Source organism: Lissotriton vulgaris, chromosome 2_1 (genome assembly GCF_964263255.1).
Source record: "Lissotriton vulgaris chromosome 2_1, aLisVul1.2, whole genome shotgun sequence".
In the NCBI taxonomy this organism is placed as follows: domain Eukaryota; kingdom Metazoa; phylum Chordata; class Amphibia; order Caudata; family Salamandridae; genus Lissotriton; species Lissotriton vulgaris.
In genome coordinates this window covers 2,017,171,059-2,017,194,643 of record NC_141687.1, presented here as the reverse complement: position 1 = coordinate 2,017,194,643, position 23,585 = coordinate 2,017,171,059, and positions in this window count along the sequence as shown.

The following is a 23,585-nucleotide window of genomic DNA, read 5'->3' as shown; positions in this document are numbered from 1 at the left end:
GACTCCCCGTCGCTGGGGCAGCCATGCGCTGCATAAATATTCTAACATAACATAAATAAATTTGATGTCTCCCCAATGCGTTTTGGGTTCTTGCCTGTAGCTGGTACTTGGCACACCCACACAAGTAAGGCACCATTTTTATCCGGATACCTGAGGGAAAGGTAGGTGGTAGGAAATTTTTGTCAGCCCGGTGATACCACAACTTTCCGGCACAAAAATGTGGGAAAAAGGTGATTCTTTTTTAGCTACATTTGAGGTTTGCAGGGGATTCTGGTTAGGAAAACGTTTGGCAATCCATGCAAGTCACAACTCCCTGGACTCCTCATTTGAGCCATTTCCTGTCACGGACACTAGGTCTACCCATACAAATGAGGTACCATTTTTATCAGGAGACTTGGAGGAATGCTGGTTAGTTGAAGTATGTGGTTCCCCACAGATTCCAGAACTATTCATCACAGAAATATGAGAAAGATATGTTTTTGGGGACAAAGTTCATGGTTTGCAAGGGATTCTGGCTAACAGAACCTGGTGAGAGCCACACAAGTCACCCCATCCAAGATTCCCCAGGATGTCTAGTATAAAAAAATATTCAGGTTTGCTAGCTTTCCTTAGGTGCCAGCAGATCTAATGTCCAAGATCCACAGCTAAGCACAAAAAGGGTCAGTTTTCACTGGAAAAATGTGATGTGTACATGTTACATTTTGGGCTGTTACCATTCACAGGCACTAGGCCTGCGACTGGTAACAGTGAGGTACCATTTCTATCGGGAGACCTGGGGGAATGCTGGATAGGTGAAAGTTTGTGGCTCCATGCAGATTCCAGAACTTTCCATCACAGGGTTCTGGGTAACAGAACCTGGTGAGAGCCAAACATGTCACCCCCATCCTGGATTCCTCTGGGTGTTTAGTTTTCAAAAATGTATAGGTCTACTAGGATTTCCTAGGTACCGACTGAGCTAGGACCCAAACCCACTGCTAGGCACTTTGCAAAAAAAGGGTCAGTTTTCTGTGCAAAAATATAAATATGATTGTCCATGTTGCATTTTGAGCTTTTTCCTGCTGCGGGCACTAGGCCTACCCACACAGGTGATGCCCCATTTTTATCAGGAGACTTCGGGAATGCTGGGTAGGTGGAAATTTGTCGCTCCCCATAAATTCTAGAACTTTCCATCACAGAAATCTGAGGAAAATGTTTATTTTTACAAGGTTTGAGGTTTGCAAGGGATTTTGTGTATCAGAACCTGGTGATAAATACACCCCATCCTGGTTTCTTCTGGGTATCTAGTTTTCAAAAATGTATAGGTTTGCTAGGATTCCCAGCTGCCGGCAGAGCTAGGGTCCCAAATCCATAGTTAGGCACATTGCAAATAAAACGGTCCGTTTTCTGTCGAAATGTGTTATGTTTCCACATTGGGTTTTGGGCCATTTCCTGTCACGGGCACTAGGCCTACTCACATAAGTGAGGTACCATTTCTATCGGGTGACTTGAGGAATGCTGGGTGGGTGGAAGTTTGTGGCGCCATGCTGATTCCAGAGCTTTCCATCAAAGAAATGTGATAAAAATATGTTTTTTTAATACAAAGTTTGAGGTTTGCAAGGACATCTGGGTAATAGAACCTGGTGTGAGTCAATAAAGTCACCCCATTCCAGATTCCGCTGGAAGTCTAGTCAAAATGTATAGGTTTTCTAGGTTCCCATAGGTGCTGGCAGAGCTAGGGTTCAAATTCCACAGCTCAGCACATTGCAAAAAAAAGGTCAGTTTTCACTGGAAAAAGTGGTGTCCACATTGTGTTTTGGGACGTTTCTTGTTGTGGGCTCTCAGCCTACCCACACAAGTGAGATGCGATTTTAATTAGGAGACATCGGGGAACACAGAATAGCAGAATAAGTGTTATTATAAATTGACTTTCTTTGCATTTCTGCCTTCCAAATGTAAGACAATGTGTGAAAAAGAACTCATTTTGAAAAATGTTCTCTAATTCACATGCTAGTATGAGTACCCACAATTATGGAGATGTGCAAATAAATACTGCTTTTAAACTCTATATTTTGTCCCCATTTTGAAAATATATAGGTTTTGTTGATATCTATTTTTCACTTATCATATTTGACCAAATCAATTGCTATATACTCGGTACACTGTTAAAAAACATTTCAAGAATCGCAACTCAGTTATTGGCTTGGGGTACCTCAAGATCTTGTTGAACCTACAAGTCCTATATATCCCCGCAACCAGAAGTGTCAATATATTACTTTAAATTATCTGCCATACTTAGAAGAAGCTGCAGGTGAAAATGTTGGCCCAAACAACTGTTTTTTTTAAACTCAATTTCAATATCCTCTAACCATAATCCACAAACCCTGGGTATCTGTAGAAACCTTAGGATGTTGGAAGAAAAGGAAGCAAATGTGGCGTGTATATCTTACCTGAACAAAAAGTTACAGAGACCTAAGCACAAACTAACCCAAATAGCCAAAAAAAGGCTTAGTACAGGAGGGGGAGAGGCCTAGCAGCGAAGGGGTTAAAAAAATGATGTTCTGTATACTACTTCCGTACTGTCAACAACAGATTTTTTAGGTTGAAACATTCAAGACCTCTTGTATATACTTTAGTACATACTTATATGTGTATGTCCTAGGACTAGTAAGCTTCCGCTTCGGAACTTTTTTTTCTGTTCAACTGCCTCTATTTAACTGTTTTGATAGAAAATAATCAGCAGAGATCAGTAAAATACCAGAATCACTTTAGCATTCTCTAGATTCCAGTCCATAGAAATTGTCTTCCATGAGCACCTGTAGACAATAATATTTTTTTTCAAATCTTGTATTTTTAGTGATATGACCACCGAAGGCCCTGATTTTATATTAACACCTTGGCTGCTAGGCGTTTTCCCCCTCCTGTGCTGGATTTTGCCATTTTGCTGTTCCCATGACGAGCTCAGCTCGTCATCAGCACACAACACCCGTGGGTGATGACGAGCTGAGCTCGTCATCAGCATCGAAAACAGAACTTTGGACTGTACATTTCCAGCTGAAAGGACATTTTTCTCTTTATGTGTTCCCATACCTTGCATGTCACACAGTTTGGAGCTTACGTTCCCTCCATGTTAAAGAACAGTAGCTGTTTCAGCACCCAGGCTAATGTGCTGCATAGCTAAATACATATAAGGTCCCAAAGGCAAGACCGATTGCATTGCATATGCTTGTTTTTTTCTTTTGCAGTTTTTTATAGCGCAAACTCGACCCTAAGTTATTGGAGCGCTTTACATGAGCACCAGTTACATTACACACAGACACATTCATTTTTCGGTAGGCACTGGGAGATTAAAAGGCACGAGCATCAATATTGCTTTTTGCGATTCCTTAATTGCGAAAAATAAGGAATCGCAATTAAGGAATCGCAAAATGCAATGCATCAAGAAATCGCTGAAAATATTGCGATTTCTTAATATTCCTTAATTCCGACTCGCAAATTGCGAGACGCAATTAAGGAATTCCTCCCCATTCATTCCTATGGGCCTAAAGGTCCATAGGAATGAATGTGACAACATTTTCAATTTGCGATTCGCAATTAGCGAATCGTAAATTCAGAATGCGATTTCAAGGGTGCAGGGGTGTCCAAAGGACACCCTGTTGCACCCCTGGAATCAATCTGTGCACGTATGTTGTGCACACACATGCCCTAAGGGCATGTGTGTGCACAACATGAGACTTTGAAAAATGCACAAAAGTGCATTTTTCAAAGTTTTCGCAAATTAGCATGAGGTTCAACCTCATGGGAATTTGCTCCCCCTAATTGCGAAATCGCAATTTTTTAAAGTTTCATGCATTGCATTTAAGAATTGCAAAATGCGATTACTTAAATACAATCGCAATTTGAGAATTCGCAAATATTTGAGGGCCTTCACACTTCATGCATTCCAAAGGCAGATTTTGCGATCGCAAACGGACGATTTTTGCGATTCGCACCGTTTGCGATCGCAAAATCCTTTGAAGCATGTGCCTGTCAGTGAATTGCCGTGAATCACAGGATGTTGAGCCGACCCAGGTTCAAAGTCGGCAGCCTTGGCCGTTAGGCCACATCCATTAGGCCAGCCACATAATGAAGGCCAGGCATTGTAATTCTCTAATGGGATACTTTATTATAAGACCTCTAGATGGCGCTAGCATCCTTCTTTAACTGCTTCAGACCACACAAAAAATGTTCTACAGAGTACATTGCAACATTAGGATGTTACGATTGTATTTCACGGTATTTCAAATGGCGAATGAGAATAAACGTTATCTAGAGCAATAGAAGTACAGAGCGAGTTAGGTCTCTGGTTACATAAGTGATCCTTTGACGGTTCATCCAGTAGCTCCTGCTGGTACGTTTTCCTCTTCATAGCGCTTATTCAATGAGATACGCCAACAGCAGGAGTCAGGCAAATCATTTGCCTTTTACAGAAAAAAAATATACTATTCACTTCTATAATCCATAATTAACATTCTACTTTCTTTGAAAAGCTACATCGCTTTTTACAGAGGCCACAGTCCCTCTGGTAGGTTAACCTCGGTTCTGTGAGTATGGACAGTCCTTTGTATACATATGATTTCACTGCTAAGAGTCGCATGCCACTGGCAATCTGTGGGACTTCGCCCTGTCAAGGCAGTCAAGGGTATGTATTAGCTGCCTCCATGAGAATACCAACAGCGCAGCAGACATATACAGCTTTGCAAAACAACAGAGTGGCACTGTCAGGCAGGGCTAACGCTCTTTTTAATGCCATTTAATGCATCTGTGATTTTGAACCTGTTGTTATCTTACAGTTACAATGCATGGAGACACTGCCACTTCAATAATGTGTCGTCCCTGCCCTTATAATTAGAGATATCACCATCTCCCATGACAGACACCCTGTTGCCCACAAAAATAAAAATAAATCTTCTTCAGTGATCCTGCAATCCTTCTAAAGCTTGTCCCAAATTATTCTCCTCCGCGGTTCTTTTTGTCTGTCCTCTAACACCATAAGTTAGGTCTATTTCATTTCAGCAGAGGTGCTGTTGCGTGGTCAAGAAGGCCTTTCTTTCAGCTCTCCAGGGTTTACTGAGGTGTGTCTACCCTAGCTCTTGTGGCTTCCTGTTTGGGTACCGATTGAGGATGATGGACATTCTGATGAGTAAACGGTGATAAAAATTGGCTCTTTTTTCCTTCAGAACAGAGAGGGGAGCCTGAGAGGGTTGCAGACAACCACGGTAAGCGCTCTCTCCCCTTCTTTGGAGCATTTCTGAAGCAAAGACCTAAGACCGACCCCAGAAGCTGTGTGGGAATGGTGTGAGATGGGCAAGGTTTCTGTATCAAGGTTTCTGGCCAACATCTATATGAATAAAGATAACCACCTCCTTCAATCACGGCTGACTGAGCCTAAACTAGCGAACTCAGGGCCTGACACAGGCCGTCGGTGGCGATCCCATCAACAGACAGGTCTTCCGTCCTACCGTCGCATTAAGATGCAGGAGGTTGAACCGCAGAGGTTGAGTCGGGCGGCGGTCGGGATTATATCCCTAGCATGGAGGTTGTGCCTGCACAGTCACCGCCATAGGGATTACGATGTCCCTTTCTGAAAAGTTGAAAACCTTCTCATGGCGGTCCTACTGTCATGATAAGGCTGTCTGAAATTGACTTTCTGAGCCCCAAGCAGAGCACCCGTCCCCAGTGGGCCGCTGTAAAGTGGCCTGGGAGGCACATGTAATGCCCCAATGCACATTCATGCACCGTGTGCCAGGCACCTCATGGATGTGCACAAAGTGCTCTTTCACACTGCAGCTTCTGCTGCAGGACTTTTCCTGGGCTGCAGCACAAGCCGCAATGTAAAATAGCACTTTTCCGACCACCAGCAAGGGCGGTCTCATTCTAACTGGGTGGTCTAACCGCTGCCTGCTTGTGGCTCAGTCTCCTGACCGAGGTGATAGCGGGTGGTGATCCGACGGTCCATTTTTGTAATAAGCCCCCTTGTGAGCCACCTGCCACTGGTTCTGGGAGCAGAAAAGGGCTAATGGGTTGCATTTGTGGTGGCTGAGGTCATTTGCCACTGGTGTTCTGTTGTCACTGCAAACTGAGTCAAGTATTATCTTTTCCATATTTTAGTCCCAGGGTAGTGAGTAATTCAAGATTTCTCTGGGGATTTATGACATGGCCTTGCATGCCTTTACAACGCAACCTTTATCACAAATGCCTTTATCACGCATGGTAAGTATATTCAAGGTAAATAAAATCCATATATAAATTGCCTCTGTGGAGGAAGTGGGTCTGGGGGAGCAGTGCAATTAAATATTTACAAGAGTCATGTGGCCACCTACTTTGAGCCACTGGAAGGCCCCGGCAGGGCCGGCACAAGAGATGTTAGTGCCTGGTGCGACAATCATTTTTGGGGACCCTCTCCCCAGTGACCATCTCCTCGTATTCCCTCACGGCCACCAGGCAAAAGTGTGTTTCATCTCTCTACAGCCCCTCTCTCACATACATTTCATTTGTTTTAAAGCACAGGTAAAGGCTAACTTTACTAATAAGAATGCATATATATAATAAAGAACCTTTTTCTAGCACTCTCTCAAGTACATACATTTGACCATTAAGTATATGTAAATTAACAACAAAAACGCAATTATTCCAGTTGTCCCTTTTAAAGTCAGGAATTCAAGCTCAATAATTTCTCTTCTCGAGACAGAAACAAATTAGTACGTTGGTTCAACTGATGATTTATTCTTTAGTATATTGAGCAAAAATCAGCCCAGTCCATTCAACATAGATTCAGCCCTCAGCAGGCACGTGTTTCGTCTATTTAAAGACTTATTCAAGGCTGGAATACAAGTATAGTACATATTGTCTTGATACATATAAACATGTTGGTGAGATTGAACATTTAATTTGAAAATTGCCCAGCAAGCAGCCAGATCACTGATAAAGGAAAGAAGCTTTATCAAGCAATAGATATATAAATATACAGTGCAATGAGTACTAACTTATAAGAGGAAGAAAAAATGGCCAATCTAATATTTTTTGTGTCACCAAAGATTTCACCCATGGAAGAAAAGTTTATATAAAATCTAAAAAGTGTGTGAAGATAGAAAAGATCCACTAGTAATTTTAGATGAACCGAAGAGTAATCCATTCTTCACCTAAACGTGCTTAAGAAGAACGTGATTCACCCCATAGTATATAAAGAGAACAAAAAAAAAGATATAGGAACCCACCAGTTCAACAGTATAATGTCTAGACGTCCCTGGTCGTCAAGTTTCGCTACCACAACGTCGTAGATCCTCATCCGAAAACCAATTGTTGTCTAAAAACAAATCAGTAATAAGGGAACTACGATACGTCAAACCACTGATCTGTTATCGATTAGAGCCATAGACAATCTAAGTGGTCTTGCCCAGAAGATCTACAAAGATTAACGGGCTTGTTCCCTTATTACAGATTCGTTTTTAGATAACTATTGGTTTTCGGAAGAGGACCTAAGACGTTGTGGTAGCGAAACTTGACGGCAAGGGACGTCTAGACATTATACTGTTGAACTGATGGGTTCTTTTATATATATTTTTTTGTTCTCTTTATATACTATATACTTTTCTATATTCACACACTTTTTTTGATTTTATATACATTTTTTTTTCCATGGGTGAAATCTTTGGTAACACAAAAATTATTAGATTGGCTGTTTTTTCTTGATCTTATAAGTTAGTACTCATTGCACTATATATTTATATATCTATTGCTTGATAATGCTTCTTTCCTTTATCAGTGATCTGGCTGCTTGCTGGACAATTTGCAAATTAAGGGGCCTATTACGATGGTGGGCGGACTTTGTCCACCTGCCACTGCAACAGAGCAAGGGACCGACCGCTGAAGTTGCGGCGATCCCGCCATGCAAATTAGGATGCACTCGCCACACTGGTAGGCTCATGCTCGACATTAACATTGCGGCGGGCGATGCTGTAAGCAGCACCCACCGCAATGTTAATGGCCATGTTGCGCACTGCCATGCATAAGGTGACAGGCACAACGCAGTGCCTGCCACCTTGTGCATGGCAATGATGGGGGGGTTCCATGGGTACCCCGCAGTGCATCTAAACACACACTCCACCCCTCGGGGGACCGCAATGGGTCCCCTCAGAGATTTCCCACATGCCTTTCCATGGCAGAGTCTCCGCCATGGAAAGACATGCATCCTAATATGGATGGCGGTGCCTGCAAGGCACCGCCACCATATTGAGTCCCTTTTCCACCCGGCCGGCAATCCGACCGGCGGAAAAGCGGTGGACAGTCCTCTTGTCCTCCGCGATGCCTGAACCAGGGACATATGGCAGGCGGATCGCCGGGCCGGCGGTGGCGATCCCCCTGATATCATAATGTGCCCATGAATGTTCAATCTCACCAAAACTTTTATATGTATCAAGACAATATGTACTATACTTGTATTCCAGCCTTGAAAAAGTCTTTAAATAGATGAAACACATGTCGGCTGAGGGCTGAATCTATGCTGAATAGACTGGGCTGTTTCTTGCTGAATATACTAAAGAATAAATCATCAGTTGAAACAAAGTACTAATGGTCTCTGATATTCTTTTCTGTCTCGTGTAGAGAAATTATTGACCCTGGATTCCTGACTTTAAAAGGGACATCTGGAATAAGTGCGTTTTTGTTGCTAATTTACTGAGGACTTAATGGTCAACTGTATTTACTTGAGAGAGTGCTAGAAAAATGGTCTTTATTATATATATGTTAGAGCTCATAAGTTTTCTAATTTGCTAATAGCACAATCTGATAGTAGTGTGTTTGAACCAATACCGCACCTCAACCTGATTAGATAGATTCACACATGATTTGATGGAGAAAAACACAACATTATTTGAAGTGCTGTAAATATCCCTATGGGGAACTACTACTACCCTGGTTTGAAGTGATAATAAGAATGCATATCTACTCAAACAAACACTTTTCAGCAACATTAGGAATAGATAACGAAAGACTTGGGGGAAAGATCAGAATGCCCTAACCTATTTCATGCAGTTTTGATGCAGCTCTTTGATGACAGTTCGTAACAGCTAGCCACATAAAATACAGTTCTATGATCTGCACGGTACGTGTTCTCTGCAGGAGGTATATTAACCCTCTGTGCTACTTTTTGGCGAGTTAAAACTGCCCCTAGACAAAACTCTGATCTCTCTCTCTCTCTCTCTCTCTCTCTCTCTCACTAGTAGGAACAATAATCACAATAGTTATCTTTACATTTTAATGCTGCAAACTGGACTCACAAGGAACTTCTCTAAAGGTGTTCTTAAATTGTAAGTTATTGCTACACAACCCCCCCCCCCAGAGGTCAACGTACCTTCCCCAGGTCAGCGCCTGGTGCAGCTGTACCAGTTGCACTGCCCAAAAGCTGGCCCTAGGCCCTAGGCCTCGGGCCAACACAGTGAGAAAAGGGAAGGAGCATGCAGCCCTTCTCCCTGAGTCTAAAAAGGCCCTGAGGGACCCCATCCCAGTGGCGGAATAGAAAAAAAGAGGAGGGGTCATGCTGCGAGCCTCAACGACCATAGGGAGCTTCTCCTCGGGACAAAAACAAATTAAAGTGGAATGGGGCAGGCGGCCTCCCTCGCCGAGCCTTAAAGGCCACAGGGACCATCTCCTCGGGCCAAATATAAATAAAGGAAATGTAGGATGCGGGCTCCCTCACCGAGCCTCAAATGCCACAGGGACCATTTCTCCTCGGGCCAAATACAAATTAAAAGGGAATGGGGCATGCGGCCTCCCTCGCCGGGCCTTAAAGCCCACAGGGACCATCTCCTCAGGCCAAATACAAATGAAAAGGCACACGGTCCCTCCCTTGCCTAAAAGGCCCCGGGACCCTTTGTTGAGAAGTATTAGGACTTGGCAATCATGATAACATAAGCTTGGCAAATTGGGCCTGTAAAAATAGCTGGTCATTGAATGTGACAGCTACATTCCGAGCTTAGGTCTCGTGAATGGACAGGGTCCCTTTAGAAGAGGGCCAATTGTCAGACTAGTCTTATTGCCCTAAAAATAATGCCCTGTGTTTTCGCAGCATTAAATCAGAGATTAATACTTCCCATCCAGTTCAGAAAATTCGTTCAGTAATACAAGTCAATGGCACATCCATCCGAGCTGAGCCACAGGGTACACTGGGAACCATCATCACAAAAGTTGCTATTTGTTATCACCCTTCTGCCAGAAACTACTAGTCCAATCTCTTATACTAGTCTGCTGGAACTGTGAAAATGCTATTTTTTAGGCATTCTCTAATATATGATTCTGCTGAATTTTCCAGAACTCTGCTGGTGACTATTCTTCGGTCTCTCTTGAAGAAACCCTGTTAATCCCATGGCGGCAGCCTGAGCCGGCTTCCCGTGCACACGCATGTGCAGCACAGATGGCTTCATGGTCATTATAAGGCTTGGCGTTACTTTGTGCACACTTCTTCAAATACATATCTTCTCGCCATTTAGAGCGCCTTTTCTAATTTTCTGGTTCGATCTAGTAATTGGCAAACTAAACTTCGAGGGAGAGTCTTCTGCTATGTAACAACCAAAATTTAGAACACACTTCGTCTATCCTTTCAATCTGTCCAGAACCGCTAGAAGTTTCAGAGGGGGGCATTCAAGACTTGGCTGTTTTTGTCATTTCCATGCCTTAGAGGTGATGTCCCATCTTATCACTCTTACGGTGTGGGATACCACAGTGAGCTTCAAGGTGTATGTTACTGCTGGTCGTCCTTTCGCTTTAGTTGATGGCTTATCTTAAGCCTTCCATTGGTTGCCATGGCATATTGCTAGCATTATAAGCACAATCCAGAAATCCATGGTGTATAATCATGGACTTTCCAGAGATAGACGAAATGATGACCCTGGCACAATGGTTGCTAATGGCATTTTTTGCATAGGGAGGAATTCATAATATCCTCAAAAACAGGCTCTACATTACTGGCAAAGAAGGAGCTGATATTCGAATCAACACCAAGGCAATGCTCCGGAGTCAAATGTAACATCTGGCTTTCAAAACGTTGGGCGTCATGTAGAGGTACAACGTCAGATGTTCAAGGCACAAGAATGGTTGCCTTATTTTGGCATTAGTGTCAATGCTGACATGCCGTCTGCGCTATCAGGATAAAAACTCTTTGGGAACTAGTTAACGAAGCCACTGCAACCTGGTGGAACTGTGCCTCAAACAAGGATATTGGAAATGCACTCACAAACAAGGTGTGCATTGCCAGTGACTATATCACAGGTGACTCTGACTCAATAGGAGTCTTCTACCATCATGCCAGGGACACTTTGTCTGACAGTTACAAGTGTTGCAAGAGCCTTTTGACCCGTGTTGATGCTGGCCCCAAATGGTGGCAGCTCGCTCACCATAACAAGCATTGGAAATGCAATAGGTCTCGCATTAGAAAAGTTGGAGCTATTGGTCTTGTAAATGACAAATATTTTATTTATTTGTTGGTTTTTAAAATAGCTAAATTGATAGCTTTGTCATTTACAACGCCAATAGTTATAACTTACGCGAATGTGACACCTATAGCGTTTGGAATGCAACATGTTTGTATTTACGTGACTTAGATGGCAGCTCTGGTCGTTAGGCCACATCTCTAGAGAGCAGGAGAGTGCAGCAGGGGAGAGAAGCACAGCAATGCAATAGGTCTCGCATTAGGAAAGTTTGAGCTATTGGTATTGTAAAGGACACATTTTTTATTTATGTGCTTGTTTTGAAAATAGTGAAATTAATAGCTTTGTTATTTACAATGCCAATAGTTTTATATTTTGCAAATGTGACACCTATTGTAACACTATATGTGTTGTAGCACTGAGTGGTGTGAGGGTGAGGGGTGTGAGGGTGAGGGCGGTGAGGGTGAGTGGGTGTGTGAGGGTGTGAGGGTGAGGGTGAGTGAGGGGGTGTGAGGGTGAGGGTGTGTGAGGGTGAGGGATAGTGAGGGTGAGTGAGGGTGTGTGAGGGTGTGTGAGGGGGTGAGGGTTAGGGGGTGTGAGGGTGAGGGTGTGAGGGTGACAGAGGGTGTGTGAGGGTGAGGGGATGAGGGTAAGGGTGTGTGAGGGTGAGGGGAGTGATGGTGAGAGGGTGCGAGGGTGAGGGTGTGAGGGTGTGTGTGGGTGAGGGTGTGTGAGGGTGAGGGTTTGAGGCTGAGTGAGGGTGAGAGGGTTGTGAAGGGGGTGAGGGTGAGTGAGAGTGTGTGAGGATGAGGGGGTGAGGATGAGTGAGGGTGAGGGTGGGTGTGTGAGGGTGAGGGGGTGAGGGTGAGGACGTGTGAGGTGTGAGGGTGAGGGTGTGAGGGTGAGTGAGGGTGAGATGGTGTGAGGGTGAGATGGTTTGAGGGTGAGGGGGTGTGTGAGGGTGAAGGGCTCTAGAAGCCACAAAGGCAGAAGACTGCTGTTAAAGCGATGCATGCTTTGAACCACTTGACTCCACATTTTGAACAGCTCCAACCTACCTTCCCACTAAAATAATCATTTCGATCTTTTGCATATTTTTTAATTCATTAATTAAATACAATATTTCATAATTGGAGTATTTGTTTGCTATATAATTGTTTCTGTATTTGTGTGCATTGTTTTGAGATAGAAAACGTGGAAATTGCTTCGGTTGTGTCCCTCCCACTTCCAGTAGTGATTCAGTGGAGTCCACAATGAGGTTTAGAGCCCTGCTGGAAACCACAGAGCTGCTGTATACACTGTGATTAACGCTTCAATCACTCACTCAATCAGGGTTCTTTAAAGCGCGACTACTCACCCGTGAGGGTATCAAGGCGCTGAGCGGGGCGGGTCGCGGGGAAGGGGTGGATTAAACACGTGGCACAAGATCGAAGTGCGGAGCTCACCTGGAGTTGTATTTGGTCAAAACAGAATCGTGCCAAAAAAAGGTTACTCCCTAGCGCTGGGTCGCAGCTGCACTGTACATTCTGACTGACAGCACAGGTGGCAACTAGGCACTGCACACAGGACACAGACTGTCCCTGCCGTGTCTCACGAGGTGCACAAAATCCAAATAGACCTTATGCTAGTGGGTATACTGTATCCAGGCTGAGTCCGGAGGCAAAAAGGTAACCAGCTTGAGTTGAGGCAGAGCGGATAGATGCCAGACATCGGACACGTGTAAAAAAATATATATGTCTGTTACAAATGTCGATCCGAATGTTAAGTATGTGCAGTAGCCCACCTTGAGGGACAAGGTGTAGAATCCCTTTGGCACACTTTCACAAACCCAGGACACCCTTGTTTTGCCCCTCGCTGCCAGCCACCATTGAAGTTAGTTTATTTGAAAAGTCTATTAAACAAAGCAACACTGCAATGGTGTGCTAACAGTGACCTCAAGCCCCAGCTCAAACTTCAATTGGGATGGATACTGCGGATGTTATTTCTTCACAGCCAATCACACCATTAAACTTTACAGACCTCAGAGTCTCCTTACCCTCTTTGCACAAGGTGGGCACAGCTTCGCTGGCAGGTGTGGAGGACTAAGGGGGGGTAGGAAGTAGGTTCCAAAGTCTATTTACGTACATGCTCAGGAAAATCACTTTCCAATATTACGGGGAAGGAAGGGCAGATAATTCGTCCATCTGCTGCAGAAATCTATTTCATCCAAGGAATTGGTATCCTGGTAGGGTAACGTCAGCCTTTAATTTATCTTATTCAGATAAAAACCTTACCATTGAGATTGCTTGTAGTGAACTATAGCTCTCACTAGCACAAGTACGAAACTGGAGAACTTTTCAAAAAGTACTACATTAAAAACGAGTGCAGTTTAATACCCTGGGCGGCTCAGATAATTACGTGGTGTAGATTGCTTCAACTAACGATAATGGTTTTTCTTAAGAAATCTATCAAATGCAAATAAAAATTGGGAGTGTCTGACTAATCACATTGGTGTACGAGCGGCTCTGCTTAGCAGATACAGCATACAACATTGTCTCTCCAGGAGACAACGAAATGTCTGAGGCAAACTTGAAATAAATAAAATAGTCGGTTCCGGGTAATATGAGAATAGAAAGCAAAGGCGTGGACTTGTGTCTGCTATGCTCCCCACATACCGCAGGAGGGTACTACAGAAGCTAAAAAGCGAACGGCCCTAGCATTCCAAGCGCTGTTGGCTCAAGTAAACTTCCACACCCGTTGCAAAACCGGTATAACAAATATGTCTAGAGAGCTTCTATGACTATTAAAAAAAAAACTCTTTTGAAATCAGCTATCACGTGGTTTGCTTGGCGTCTTTCAAAGCAACAGCACTAGACTAGAGGAAACAGAGAAGGTGGAGGGGCATTTCCAGACACCAATATAAACATGTAGTTTCAAATGAATTTCACAAGGTACACTGGCAGACTATGGCAAATAGTTACTGGAGTACAATGAAAAAGGGAATAATATCCGGCAGGTCTAGGAGAACGGTAATGGCTGAGTGCAAAGTCTAAAATGTACACTGGAAGCGCCGCCGCATTTATAAACTGCATTCCCACCGACAGCAGAGGGACAACTCACCACCAGCTTTTTCCCAGCATCGGACATGCAGTGCTGGGGAGGGGGGAGGAGAAATGCGACACTGCGGGCAGGGGAGGGGGCGGAGCGGGGAGAGCAGCGATGAGGATGTGAAGCAGCAGGGGCCTTTGAAGTGAAGCTAAGCTTCACTTCAAAGGTGTGGGAGGAGTGCGGCACGCTGGGGGAAGCTTGTGGGGCGGAGCGGGAAGAGCTGCTGGGGAACAGATGGCGATTTGATGATGTGCAAGCGCATTTTAGGTCAATGCGCTTGCACATTGACCTAAAAGCGCACGGGCACAGCACCAAATCGCCAGTTGGGTAAAGTCTGTTTAAGTCCCTATAGTCTCGCTCTGCTCAATGTGCATGCGCATTGAGAGGCGAGACCTAAAAAGGCAGGATGGCCCACCACGAAGGATCTAACCTTAGTAACATAAGCAACTTTGAAGATAGAGTTGTAGTGTCACACAGTGTAGCTTTAAATAAGGTTACAATGTCCCTAAAACAAATGATCGACTCTGATTTGATGTAGGCGATGGCGAGGAGAAGTACATAATGCGTTTGGATTACTTTATACTCTCTGGACAAGCTGCGTCTATATCGACTGTAGGGCCGCCGCAAACCAGCATTACTAGGGAGAAACTCAGGGAGCGAACCTTCAGGAGACAGGGTTCATATAAAACGGAGATTCGTATTCATGATGCTGTAATTTCTGCGGTTTTCTTTTGAGCACGTCTCTAGAATCACATTCTGAAACAGGAAACATCTGTACGAAAAATATAACTGACATCAAAATAAGTGTTTGTGTTATGCAACTCACTGAAAGCAGAACATATCTGAAAAACCAGATTCGTGTGTTTTTTCACAAACCGCACCAGAGATGGTGACTACTGTCCCCATTAACACCACCTGCTGCGGTTTCATCTCGCACAATATTTGTGTGTTCTCGAGGTGGTGGGTTCAGTCATGAGCATTTACGCTTTGTTTTGCTTACCTCGGAGGTTCCAGTGATTTCAGAATTCATTTCTTTAGAACAAGGTAGTTTGATTTGAACATAAGATCACATTCAACACTTGGTGCCTCAGCAGGGCAGCGTTTGCTCTTCTCGGATCTGTAGAGCTGCACACACTTCAGCTGCTCCCGGCGCTTACGTATTTCAAAAGACCTCATTTATCGTCAGTCCTCTGGCGGAGCCTCCCCCCTCCCCTTACATATGAGGAAGTTGGCACGATCCTGTGATGCCACTGCAACATTAGTGTGAAATGAGGAAATGCATTTTAGGTTGAGCTACAGCGGTGCGTGCGTGCGTATTCCTGAGAAATGAAGTACTTCATGCCAAATTATCGAAGACTTTGGACTACACACTTATCATCAAGCGCCTGAATAACGTCCCCTTTATAAATTGCTTTATCCTACTCAGTTTTCATATATGGGAACTTGAATGTTTTAGCAAATTTTTTATATTTCTATTATGTTTTTCTTTGAGGTATGAGTGATGATGTCTGAGTATGATACTGTATGTATGCTGTGAGTGATGAATGAGTACATGCGACCTGTTTTCTTTGAAATTGTCACTATATGATTTCTTATTGTGATAAATCAATTTTTTGCCAAATATAAACATTTATTAAAAAAAAACTAAAAATAAAGTAATATTTTAATCAATTTACTTGCTGTGAAGAACCTTGTCATTTGAGCACATTCAGAGTGGTTTTAAATTATGTATTGACGTATAGCATAGCCCAATTACACAGGTAGAGTTTTCAGTTTGTATTTTCTGAGCAGGTGTGCAGCCTGCGATGATGCCGTGTGCACTGATATGTCCTCTGCCATAGCGAAATCAAGACCCACAATCACGTGTGAGACCTGGTGGCCCGCGGAGCGGGGCTGCATGATGTGGAGGGTGCCATGTTTGTGGGACCCGGGCATGTGGCTTGCACCGGCACATGGTGGGCCCTCTTGGGGACACGCCGGTGGCGGAGGGTGAGCAGTGAGGCCTGGGTGCGCAGGGGCGGGAATGCCCTGCTGGGCGGCTGGAGGGGCTGGGGTGCAGCTGCCTGGGTGCTAATGTGCGGACAGGCGATGATTGCATGTGCAATTGTATGTACTCTGCCATTCATGCATCTAGACTCTGTTTCAGATGAGGGATCTATTTCAGATGAGGGACCAGGTGAACTGCTGTGCATACCGGCACGTGGTTGGAGACACACCGTGCCAGCAGGTGAGCAGTGAGGCCTGGGTATGCAGTGTCGGCACTCTCTCTCCCTATCCCTCTCTTCTTTTCACTGTGTCTCTCTCTCCCTCTCCTTCCGTCTTTCTCTCTCTCCCTCTCTTTCCGTCTTTCTCTCTCTCTCTTTTTATCTTTCTCTCTCTCCCTCTCTTTCCGTCTTTCTCTCTCTCCCTCTCTTTCCATCTTTCTCCCTCTCCCTCTCTTTCCGTCTTTCTCGCTGTACCTCTCTCCCTCTCTTTCTGGCTTTCTCTCTCTCCCTCTCTTTCCGTCTTTCTCTCTGCCTCTCTTTCTGTCTTTCTCTCTCTCCATCTCTTTCCATCTTTCTCTCTCTCCCTCTCTTTCTGTATTTCTCTCTCTCTCTCCCTCTCTTTCTGTCTTTCTCTCTTCCTCTCTTTCTCTCTCTCTTTCTTTTGCTCTCTCTCTGTTCTTTGATGTGCGCATGACACACCTTCTTATCTGGAATTTTGTCTTGCAGGCAGTGACCTTCAGATTGTCCCGAGGAGACCTGCCATGAATCATCAAAATTGTTGTTTTGAGTTTTTTTGAATAAAATGTTTTGTTTGGAAATTCAAAGGTTAATGTGTGATGCTCATTTTTGTGACGATACATGCATACTACCTGTTGTGATTGTGTTGTGCGACATCAGGCTAATTATTTTGTACATGATTTTGTGAAGTTGATGTGACATGTCTTTGCCTGGGGAGGATCCTGGGGCGGTGGCGTTGATTGTTGTGGCCCCTTTGGTGCTCCCAGCTGCATGGTCAGTGGCTCCATGGCATCTGTTGCCCTTCAGGTGTGGCTCTAGGCAGGGCTCCCTTTTCTGGTTAAGACTGTCGTCCGACTTTACACCAGGTCAGATCAGTTGTTATTTTCCCTCTACTAACGCGCCTTATCGACTGTTTTGGGTTCTCATCGCCTATCTGGCTGGTCGTTGAGAATGTTGCGGAGTGGTGTTGTTGCGGCTTTTTTCACGGGAACGCCTACTCTGCATCTCATTAGCGATAGGTGCGGGGAGCATCTGTGGCGATGTTGTTTGCGGCTGCTATCGCAGGTAAACTGGTGATATGGGCTGTTAGCACCAGCTTGTGAATGGGGTGATAAATTTATCGCGACTTTGGCAGCGATAATGTGCTGTTAACCCGGCGATACATCCTTGATAATATGCCCCATAGTTTTCATAACACGCGATATGACTCATATAGTGACGCTATTGCATGTCCATAAACCTCTGGTGCATCTTGTGACAATTCACTGACCTATCCTTAAAGGTTCTTGTTCACTTTGTTATGAAGCTTTCAGCCAGTTTATCATTTTCAAGTATTTCCTGCAGCAACATAAATAACATACGCACATTATTAACATCACATATATCGGGTTACATTTTCTAAAGAGACACATTTTGCAGCCGAGTGCCCAGAGATATAAAATACCCAGTTTCGGTGTTTGACCCTAGTGAGCACCAGGGCACGTTTAATTTCTGCAAAACGGTACTTTTAAATGAGCATTGGCAATATAAAATAAAACAGCTTCATTAATCTTTCCTGTTTCTTGCACATAAAGTAATTGTGTCTGACATGTGTATGGTAAAATCGATTGGTAATGGGCTGATCAATAAATAATGTAAATGCCCTTTAAATAGTGGTAATTGTCATGTGGGTACTGACGTTGGACTCCCACTTTGTGGCTGATTACCATTACCGATATGTGATGAAGTCATTTCAGTACGTATTATGTCCCCCTGAGCACACAAATAGTAATATCAATGTAAGTCTTTACAGTATTATAGTTACACGAATTGTAAATACTTGGCAAGCCACAAGGTATCAAATGAATTCAAGTCCATTCATCAGTAGTTGCAGTCACTTTGTATCTTCAAAATTTATTCCAATCCAATGTTTCTGTACATTCCGTACAACAACATCAGCCAACACGTGTTTCATCGTGTATTTATACAACACTTAGACTTCCTCAGGGCTCGGACATAATCTTGTATCCTGGAGTATAAAGCTTTATACTCCAGGATACAAGATTATGTCCGAGCCCTGAGGAAGTCTAAGTGTTGTATAAATACATGACGGAACACGTGTTGGCTGATGTACCATCTATACACTGGACTGTTGTACGGAATGTACAGAAACATTGGATTGGAATACATTTTGAAGATACAAAGTGACTGCAACTACTGATGAATGGACTTGAATTCATTTGATACCTTGTGGCTTGCCAAGTATTTACAATTCGTGTAACTATATACTGTAAAGACTTACATTGATATTACTATTTGTGTGCTCAGGGGGACACAATACATTTTGGTTCTGTTTTTACAGAAGTTTAGGGTGGTGGATGCGCGCCCTCCCTCTAGAAGCACCAACCGTTGACTTAGTATTTTAGGTACTATCCCGTTGTTATTGAGTGTGGAGCGCCCATTTACTGTCAGTATCCACATTTCTGTTATCATTTCAGTACGTGGCATGATGAGCAGAGAGAAAGCGGCACAGAGGTTTCCCACGAAGGTGACTTCCTTAGTAGCAGCAGAAAGTGTTCTGGTCAAACCCCTTGTGCCTTGGCAGCATTTTACTGATATGTTGGATCTTCGTCTGCTAGTGTGGCTGCGGTGTTACCTTCTTCACCTAACTGGTCCAGTGTAAAAAAAAAACGTAAGTGATATCCTTAGTGAGTTATTGCTGTACTTGGAATGGCTTCCGGCACACCGATTTTACTCGAGTAACACATCCAACTATGCAAAGTAGGCTCCTGCAGGCTCCGAGGTGCAGGGCCCGCCCACTTACAATCCAGCCAGCCTCCCACTGACTGTCAGTCCGCTCACGCCTTTGCATAGGTCAACACGTTTTAGGGTTGGGAAGGCGCATTGTTTTGAGTTACATTTCCGCAGGCTTTGTCTACGTTCTGCGAGTCAGTGATATCATGGCGGCAACCTGCCAGATCCCGAGCTGCTGGAGGTCAGTCTCTTGCCACACGCCCAATCAAGCGATTCTTCTTGGCTTGACAAGGAACATGTTCGCTACCTGCTTCTGCCAACGTGATTGGAGCACTTTCATTAACGTCTGGTGACGTCCATGAGGTGGCTACTGTGGGAACGGTTATAAAATGTAAGAAACAAACCCCCAAAACACTGATTTATGTCTACAATACAAAAAAATCAATGACCCTGACCTGTAATGACTTTTTTGATTGTGTATAAGGCCAACCAGCAATTTATTTATGCCTCACATGGTGGCCCGGGGCAGGAAAAATATGCATAAGAAGACCCGTTCTTACGAAAGGAGACCTTCTGGCCTTGACCCAGCTCCCTTGAGGCAGGAAGGGTTCCCTCTCCTCTCAATGAGGCAGTTGAAGTGCGAGTTTTGCACGGCGGGAGGGGGTGGGGGGTGAGCTCGGGGTGGTTCATCCATTCCACCAAAGTCTCAATGCCCCCCTTACTGTCTCGAGAGGCTGACAGTACGCTCATGCCAAGGTTATTACCATCAAACAGGCACTGGGTGCTCATGAATTAAAAAGTGAAAGTGGTGCAGTCTATAGCCATGACTATGTTTCAATTCAAAGGCATAAAAAACCCTGTACTTTTCTCTGTGTAAAACATTATGACATGTCGAAGAGCCCCGTTTTACAAAATTAACATTGTGGTGTTGTTTCTGCCACATATTGCTCTTCCTTGCAGACACCATTTTGAATGTAACTGTATCAAATAACACAGACGTGTGACATGTGAGTCTATTCATATTTAAGGCGATTTTTAATCCAGTTTTCAAATGTGTCAGAGTTTTATCTCGCCATGCTCTTCTGTCCAAGTTGATTGATTGCAGTTCTACTCATTGCGCTAAGTGACAGGCATGGAAATATGTGTTTTCCTATTCAAAAATCAATACAGCCCCCAATTAGCATTAAAACAGCTGTAGCTCCACCGCCAGCACTGTAACCAAGGCCATCTCCATGGCAGCATGATGTATTTGTGGCGTTTTATGAAATGAAGATTAGTACCGTCCTTAGGCGAGGGAGGGAGTACATTGCTCACTATGGCATACACACATCTTGGCAGAGCAGAGGATGTCAGTGTTTATGCTCAATGGTTATTGCATTTCCGTGAAAACATAATAGTGAGAGAAGTAGACAATGAGACATACATTTGATAGGCCGAGTTGCAAGAAGACAACCAATAAAAGAACGCTGGCTTCTTTCTAACCTCTGCTTATGCAGCCAGCTCAAAAGAAGGGTCAATACAAGCTTGTGCGAGCGGAAATAAGGTGTTTTCAATCCACAAATTGATCTTGTGGCCTGATACAATGAAGTCGCATCTGTATTGCGGTGCGGAAATATGTTGTACTGGATGTACTAATAATGATGCATAGACAACGCAATTATTTCACTCCGACCCAGTTAAGGCGAAAGCCTGTTTTAAGAGAACAGCTCTGTAACAAGCATACAGATCCATAGGAAAAAACCTTACAGACAAAACGTATCCTCACGTATACAAGAAAAATACCTAGCTATCCACTTTGATAACACAGGACTGATCGATCTACGTTAATAAGAAATACAATCACAATTTTACAGACCTGCCGTAAAAAATACAACCTAGACCACTAAGATAGCTCAAAAACTCAATATGCCTAAAGAAAAAAAATCCAAAATAACCTAGCCAGAAAAAGTGAGGGATCTATAAAAATGCTTCTGCCCACGCGCTGGATGTGACGATGGCCAAAGAGGCGGTCCCACACCCATGCGATCTGAAACACACCACTCAGTCTACCCCCAAGAGCCCATCAAAGGGCAAATCCCTTGTGGAGTGGTGGGCACTACTTGCTTGAAATGTCTGGGGAAAATCCAGCGATGCCCAGCACCCTATGATTCCCACTGGCCATGGTGGCCAAATTAATTCACTCTGCATTAAGGGACAACGTTGTTTTAATAGAACAGGAGTGTAATGAGCATACAATAAACTATATTTATAACTAGCTGGGGATGCCGTTGAGTACTGTGCGGCCCTATACAAGATCCCCTTGATCCCTGACTAGAGCCCTAACCTAACTGGGCTGCGTTTCCTTTAACAACAATGAGAACTTCTATTCTAAAGTTGACCACCACCAACAAGGAAAACCTGAACCGTGTTTTACTGACCCATGTTCCCACACCTTTTTTTTAATGTAGGGTGACTAACCTCTACCCACATCCTGAATAACCCTCCAAGTTCTAATAACCGATTTTGAGCTTTCAACCCTGACAACTAATCAAATAACTATGCCTAAAACCTTTAAAAGCACTGCCAATGAGTGCCAACCTGTAAATTATTTTTCAACCCCCTTAGGCTTCAAATGAACTTGACCTGCGGTCAAATTAGGGGGTGAAGTGACCAAGACTGGAATGGAATGAGACGTTCTTCATCTCGACTCCTGATCCATGTGGACCTTTAACACTGGATCCCTGCACCGGGGCCTGCCTCACCGGGACGGATGTCAGGCACTCCCCCAGAGGCAGATGGGCAATCGATGTCCTGATACTGGCCGCATTGAAGAAGATGAGACGCCCCATCGCTAAACGGGGATCCGTTCATCCGCCATCTTGGTTGCCCGGCGCAGCTGCTGAACCCCGTTGGTCCTTTCTCCGTGGTCCTGCCAGCAGCTGTCACCATCCAGCCGTGATTCTAGCTGGGGATGCCGTGGAGTACTGTGCGGCCCTGAAATAGCTGCTTTTGCCTGTTGCAACCGCGAGGTCCCCAAAGAGGGGGGTCGGGGTTGGGGCCCGTTGGCCCACCATCTTTGAAACCCAGTGTGTTTGCAGAGCTCACCTTGTCGGCCCGCCATCAGTTGTCACCATCCGGTCATGCAGCTTACTGGAGATGCCATCCGAATCCTGTGAGACCCCAAAGCAGCTGCTTTTGCTTGTCAGCGGTTACAGGAGTCCTTCGTGTGGAGTCTTGGGCCACTAGGCCCACATGCCGGATGAAGGACTACGCAGACACGTGTCATGGGGTACTGGAACTGGCCCAGGGCACGTGCGCCAGGCCCCTTTTATTAGCAGGGTCACCTGACCGGTGACACCTGTAATGGGTGGATGTACGGTGTCGGGTGGAATCACAGGCAGAACACTAGAATGTGTCCAGGAGGACACTACACTTCATTGGGCGGCCTGAGCCTCCAGCAGCCACACGTTGAGACCTGTGGATGAGAGAGCTGGGACTTGGAGTGACCCCCTGCCACGGCTGTGGAGTCATTCCACGTACACTGCGGATGGAGGGTGGGGCACGCCCGGGCCCCTTGAGACCTAACTGTTGCAGGCAGTGGCAGTGGCTAGAGCTGGGATCCAAATGCTATAATGAGTATGGAGACAGGCCGAGTTTTGGTCACAGACAGCAGCCACCGGCCCTTGCCCTGCCTCACCGACTGTCCTGGACCATTGAGGTACACAGACCTCTCACTCGGCTGATGCTCTGAGGAGCATCTGTGGTTAATGGGACCGTCTTCGCCCCCCAAGTGCCCTAGTGATGCTGCACAACTCCGAGTTGGATCCCTGTATGAGATATCAGTAGCCTCTAATTGCGGACTGTTCTGCCCCTCAGCTGGTTGTCCTCTGTGCTGCGCCATTGGAGTTGCCCTAACTGCTAATCTGCCTACGCTAGCTACAGGCAGATGGATGATTGGCTAGTCCTCGGCAGACCCACTCACTACAGTTAGTTAGTTTTGCGGAGCTGTGGGGGACCTGGTTGTGGAAGTGCTTACTAAGTTCGATAGGTCCAAGGGCTTACCTACACATATGGGCTCCACAACATATGCTAAACTCCTCTCCCTCAACTTCAAGGGCAGCCTAAC